A 7,188-nucleotide genomic window follows, 5' to 3' on the forward strand; every position below is an offset into this window, starting at 1 on the left:
TACGGGTGGAGGTACATCACTCTCTGCAAGCACCTGAATTCATGCACAGTTCATCTATGCTGCATATTTATTGACTTCTCACCCTGTGTGCCCTGCCCTGCAGTTTATTCTCTTGCCAATATAAATGCAAATATTCTGTGTTTCAACATCCTGCAGCACCTTACACACCTCAGGTTGCGTTTCCCCTTTGCAATTGTTGTGGACCTCATCCTGAGCCCCTACAATTTTGCCATTCTCCTTTATATGGCTCTTGGCAAAGCCCCACTCTCATAAAGTTCTGTGTTCACTACATCATCTCTTCCTCTTTCCACTTTCGTTATGACAAACTTACCTCCCCACTTTCTCCAAACACCTGGTGAACCCTTAATTCTATAGGAAACGTGGAAAGATGATTGCATTGATTATATCACTGCCATTCATGTTCCGAACTTCAGTTTGGAGAGTTTGGAGCTCTCCTAATTCACTGTTTGGGTTACAAAGGTAGAAGAATACTGAAAAGCCTCTCCGATTTGTCTGAAGCCTTCCAAGCATCTGGTGATGGTGTGGACTTACCCTCTGCATATAATGTTATTTTAAAGAAATTAGACTAGCATTATGGAAACAAAGTAAGCATCATTTTACAGCAATATCACTTTAGCACACAAGACCCTTCAAAGGATGAGTCTATTGAGGCGTTCATTACAACAGTCGGGGAGCTGGCTATTTCCTGTAACTTTGGCCCATCCTATAATTGCATTGCCAATGTATGTTAAAGGTTAGAGAAATTAAAATAGAAGAAATTTGGGCAAGGGGTGACCCCACCCTAGATGAGGTTTTAGAGATAGCAAAAAGGGTGGAGCATAGGTTATCTTGTGTTAAGCAATTAGAGCTGAAAGAAACTAAAGATGCATTAGTGCTGTTGCATGGCATGAATTAAAAAAGTGTAAAAAAAAACCTCCCTCTGGTAAGCCGTCAATGTCTTCTTCAAACACCAGAAAATGTTTCAGATGTGTGTGAGAAACCAAAGGGTATTTCACCCGCTAATTCTTGGGGGACTTGTCATCCAGGTGGCCAGGACACAGCCATCGCTTTTGGATTCATTTCCTGGGAGTGGACCAGTGCTGGAGGATTACCTGGGTGAGGGGACTTTGTGGGGGGGGTGAGGCAGCCGGTGGCAAGACGTGCTATTCCTGCCTTTTCCATACCTGTAATCCCTCCTATTTCCTAGGATCCTACGATGTTTCAACCCGCACCCCTTTCCACACAAACGCTGGGCCGAGGAAGAGGGTGACTGAGAGTAATACTGCTAACTCTCATTCATCGCATTGGACATGTCCTGTTAATTGGGTCAGGCAAAGTCAGGCACTTGACTCTTGAGTGCATACATCTGATGCCAATTAGCTCTCCTCAGACGGATAGAAGGCAGAACGTAGAGACACACTCTGAGCAAGGTGGAACACGGATAAGAGCAGAACTTCCGGGGCAAAGGCAAACTTCCTGGAGCAGAGCAACGGACAGAGGGACGAGAGCCACGGGTGGAGAACCCCAGGAATTCCTGCAGGAGGTTGTTGCCTCCAAAAGGCCATGAAAGACACGTGGAGAAGGTCAGATCCCAAACAAGAAGGCTGCATTGCGTTTCAAGGATGGCAGCTACCCTCCTGGGTGAACAGCAGAGTCAGGGAGGTGAGGCCAAGTCTGTGGTACTAACCTTGACTCGTAAACTGGAAGACAGTAAAGACAAGAAAGAAATTCACACTCCTGGTTTTTTGGAAAGCGACGTGAGGGACATGTGCTAAAGAAAGATTGGATGAGACACGAAGAAAGGCAGATCTGTGAATGAACCTTGAAATAATGATAGCTGTAAAGTCAGCGATACTGAGTAACTGAGTAGTCCAGCAAAAGGAAGTCGCCCACTCGAATGTCTCTGCGAAAAGTATGTAGTGATAAAGTGAATTAACTGTAAAAGCGAGGTGATTGAAATTGACCCAGAGAAAAGGGGAGAGTAGAGAGGTGACCGTTGAATTTTGGTGGATAATACAGTGAACTACCCAGACCAGGAAGCACTGGGACAAATAACATAAGAGTGTGAATTGAAAGCTGGAAAGTCGAAGTGGTCCTGCGGAAGTCTATTGAAAAAACTGACGCACATTTGAATGTCTTACACATCAGGAAACTGTCTGAGCCCGACAGAGGGAAATCGAAGGTCTAATCAGTTAGGGCAAGGGAACCTCCTAAAGGAGGTGAAATAAGCTTGGGGAAGGGAACCCCTGCAAGTGTTTGTTTTCATTGAAAGGTCCGAGCCTGACTGAGGGAGAATGACGTGAACTTTTGCTGTGAAAGGTCTGAGTCCGATTGAAAGAGACAGATGTGAACTATTTGCTTTAAGAGGTCTGAGCCCGACAGAGGGGGACCGACATGAACCTTTGGTGAACTGTGTTTTGAAGATTGGAAAGCAAGACTTTAACATGGAAGGCCAGGTGGGCCTCAATCCACGTCTTGAACTGACTTTGTGTTAAGAGCCTGAGTGTGTCATCTTGCCTACAGGGACCGTATTACTCTGTGTTGTCCAACGTGGAGAGGAGAGCTGACTTAGCCACATTTAGTCTTTATGTTTCAACACCGACTTTCCTTTGCATACACATTCTCCTTTTCACACTTTTTGTACAAGATATAGGGCAGGCATTAGGTTTTTGTTAATATAGGTCATTTTTGATTTGACTGACTCAACTAGGGCTGTTTTGTTTAATATTTGATGGTCGAGACTACTCCCATCTTAGCTGTAGGGCAAAGTAAGAGTTTCTCCAACCCCATTGAAACTTCAATAAAGATTTTACAAATTATACCTTTGTGTCGGTGTCATACTTGTGATACCACACAATTGATCAGGGGGACAAACAAGATCACAAAACCCAATCACTCAAGGAAGTTTATAATAGATGCCACTCTCATAAAGTTTCACAAATGAATTTTAGTGATCAACGAACAGAGATGATTTGGTACATGAAATGGTGACAAATCATATCTTACACAGGACAAAGGTATAGAAACTGTACAAGTGGTAAATTAACTCGAAAAAAACATTGCTGTCATTACATAAAAAAGGGGGGGGTCCCACAGTCTTGTGGGATCATACAATCTAGTTTGAAGAAACAGGTTGATTTAAACAACTGTAAATAGTAACAGAGTTGATATTAAGCTCTGAGGAAGGAGATGTTGACACAGGTGTGTTTCGGACACTGGTAGCTGAACTAGTGTGCTTAGAATTGGATGGCCTTTATCAGGACGAACAAAAGAGTTTGGTGGTGAAATATTGAATATAGAATCCTGTCTTGCTCTGCTCAAAAAATGAACAGAGGCGAGTGTATAAGGGCATACGTAGAGAGAATCAGGCATTTGTTTAACGGTGGGAACAGATCCTCAACAAATGCTCCCTTGATCCGATTCTATTGACAATTGAGGAATTATCAAAATCTTTGACCTCAATTAATCAAGAAATTGAAGACATCTCATTGCAACTTTCTAAGTTAAAAACAAATGACGAATTACCAATCAGAAACTCTCCTCATATAAACGAGAAATTGAACAACGGAAAATCAGGAAATTCCAGAGGGATACTCTAGACTATGCGCAGGATTTGTATATTCCTGCCAAGAATATTACAATAACTTAAGACCTCACAGAACTCCGGCAAGACAGCCTAGACAACCCAATCCAAATGACAATACTGACGGTAAGCCCGACCACCTCAACAGCACCAACAGTTGAACCCCCCTCATTTTATAGAAGGAGGCGACAAACCTGCAGAGGGAAAAAGAAAGCCCAGGCAAAAAAAACAAAGGACTCCATTATTTTCAATATCTCATCCAAACATGTAACTAAAGCACAAAAGGACACACTGAATCCTGGTATCTGCTTTATCCCGACTAACCATACAACCATCTTTGAAGAAGAAGTAAATCTCTTTAAACTGATTCGAAAAATGGAACTGAACGTTTTCTTCGACTCCATTCCAGAACCCTCAGTACAACGTAAACAACATAGGTTTCTTGAAATTAAAAAGAAAAGTACATTCCACCCACAAATCAATCATCCGGCTATCAATTTATTCAAACTTAAAACCACCAAAGAACTAAAACGTCTGAAATTCAGTACTTCCAGCAAACTTAATATTAGGAGGCATCAATTGAAATGATCAAAGAACTATCTGAGGACAATACTATCACACTCAAGCCGGCAGACAAGGGCGGAGCATTGGTAATGATGGAAACTGAAATGTACAATGAAGCATGTCTTAAATTACTAAGAGATGAAGGAACATATATGGTATTAGACAATGACCCGACTATGGCTATCAAAGAAGTCATTAAGAAAACAATTGACAAAGCCCTGGACTATGAATGGATATCGGACCATACCAGTGAATTTCTTACTAAAACATTCCCAGTGATCCCAGTACGTTATGCACTACCAAAGATGTACAAAAATATGCTTGACCCCCCCCCCTTTTAGACCTATAGTAGCCGGTACTGAAAGTATATTCCATCCATTGGCTATCTATTTAGATAGAGCCTTGCAACCATTAATACAGAAGACGATTACATACCTGAAGGACACTTCACATTTCCTACAACTATTGAATAAAATTGACAACAACGAACCTTCACTCATACTATTCACACTGGATGTACATAGTTTGTATACTTCAATTCCCCATGCAGAGGGAATCGCTGCATTAGAATGGTTTGTGCTCCAACATGATGATATCTCCATACACAAAGAATTTGCAATAGAGTTGATTAATATCATCCTGTACAACAATTACTTTCGATTCAACAACAAATACTATTTACAGATCTCTGGGACATCCATGGGGTCCTCTGTAGCACCCGCTTATGCACATATTTTTATGTACCATTTTGAAACGACCCATATCTTGGGCAAAGAACCATGGAAAAAGAACCTAATTTTTTGGAAACGTTTCATCGATGACATTTTTGGGATCAGGCATGGTTCTCAGGAAGATTTACAACAATTCTTTAGCTACTTGAACAGCTGTCTTGAAAAGATACAGTTCACCCTAGAGATTGGTGATCCCAACATCCATTTTTTAGATGTCAACATCTCAAGAGTTGACAACATCTTCATTACGGAGATTTACAGGAAACCTACGGATGCGAACGGCACCTTACATGTTTCAAGCTTTCATCCAGCTCATCTTAAACATAATTTACCTTCTGCCAATGCTGACGGGCCAAAAGGATAACTTCAGACCTGACACAAGTGGCAATAGAATTGAAGAATATGAAAGAAAGATTCAACAGAAGAGGTTTTCCTGAACAGACAATGAACACTGCCATTGACCGTACAAGACCATTAAAAAGGGAAGATCTGTTAAAAGAAAACCCCAAAAAGGAAAACACAAGATTGAGCCATAACCTCAAATACTCTAGTCAGAGTTGCCAAATCAGAAAGATATTTCCAAAAAACTGGCATCTTATCAAATCTGATGTAAACCTCAATAAATTGTTCCCTGAACCACCTATGTTAGCCTATAAAAGAGGCAGAAATTTCAGAGATTCACTGATCAAGGCACAAAAACTCAAAAAACAACATCAGATGTTTCTTTCAAAAGAAAAATACGGTACCTTTGCATGTTTGAACTGTCAACGTTGTTCTAATATTTTGAAAGTAGACCATATTCGCCACCCGAATAGTGGCAAGAAAATTCAATTTAAGGACTATGCAACATGTGAAAGTAAAAATTTGATATAAGCCCTGAAATGCCCTTGTGATAAATATTATGTTGGCAAAACTTAAATCAAACATCAGAACGAGCAATGTAAAATCCCTGGTCTTCAGACACTTCCATGAAAACAGACAATATATCTCTCATTTGAGATTCGTTGTCTTGGAAGTGATTAACCAACTACCCACAGGCAGTGATCTTGCAAAACGTCTCTCACAGAAAGAATTATTTTGGATCCACAAATTGGATTCATTGGCACAATTTGGACTCAATGAAGACTTTAATTTAGGACCAGGCAGAATGATCATACCTAAGATTGTATAGATAAACTTTTTAACCTGGTTTAAGCAATAATCAGCTGTGATATAACATCACACAGCATATTGTTGAAAGATCAGATTGTGAGGATTAGGATACATTTAAATAACTTGCATTAGTTACACAGAGAGGTAATGGGTATATATTACTGAAAGAGCAGATTGTGAACTCTCATGAGACAGATTAGGATCTACCTTATGAATTTAGGTAATAGCATATTCCTCCAATGTGCTACTGCAAGATCAGAATGTGAACTCTTTTTGAGACAGACCATTATCAATTGCATGAATTAATGTTTGAGCAGTTTATAAGTGCAATAAGTGTTTTTCCATCGAGACGGCACTTTGCGAATGCGCGCAATGATGTCACAGTGTTTACATTGTTACATCACACACCCAGGGACGTGATGACATCATGAATACGGTACTATATGTAAGGCAGCCATTTCCTGCTACATCATCGTCCAGGAAGCGGTTCCTGGATGTGATGGCGCAGTCCCACCGTGATTACCCTTCTACAATTTCAGAATCAAGTAAGTTAAACCGGGTTTTGTTTTAGGATTAGAATACATTTCAATAACTTGCATTAGATACACAGAGAGGTAATGGGTATATATTACTGAAAGAGCAGATTGTGAACTCTCATGAGACAGATTAGGATCTACCTTATGAATTTATGTAATAGCATATTCCTCCAATGTGCTACTGCAAGATCAGAATGTGAACTCTTTTTGAGACAGACCATTATCAATTGCATGAATTAATCTTTGAGCAGCTTATAAGTGCAATAAGTCTTTGGCAATTTGCTTAAACATGAAATGTGAGGTACTCTAACTACTGACACCAGATGTACATTTAGTACTTATGACTTATGATAAACTTTTGTATATGTTGCCGGCTTTTTTGTCGCAGATCCATAATATAACATTCTTACTTTAATATAGAGTATCAATCTAATTTAATCACGAACTTGAGGGTTTCAGAACCCATTATCTCTTACTCAAACTATTTGCAGTCGTCAAGTTGTTTATATTGACATCTTGACATCCTCAATATATATTGAATATGGGTTAGATACTCAACATTTTACTTGTTTTTATGATCCACACTCTGCACTCTGTACAAGTGCGTAGTTTCCATACCATC

This window comes from Ambystoma mexicanum, chromosome 2p (assembly GCF_040938575.1).
Source record: "Ambystoma mexicanum isolate Mex_15411 chromosome 2p, UKY_AmexF1_1, whole genome shotgun sequence".
NCBI lineage: Eukaryota > Metazoa > Chordata > Amphibia > Caudata > Ambystomatidae > Ambystoma > Ambystoma mexicanum.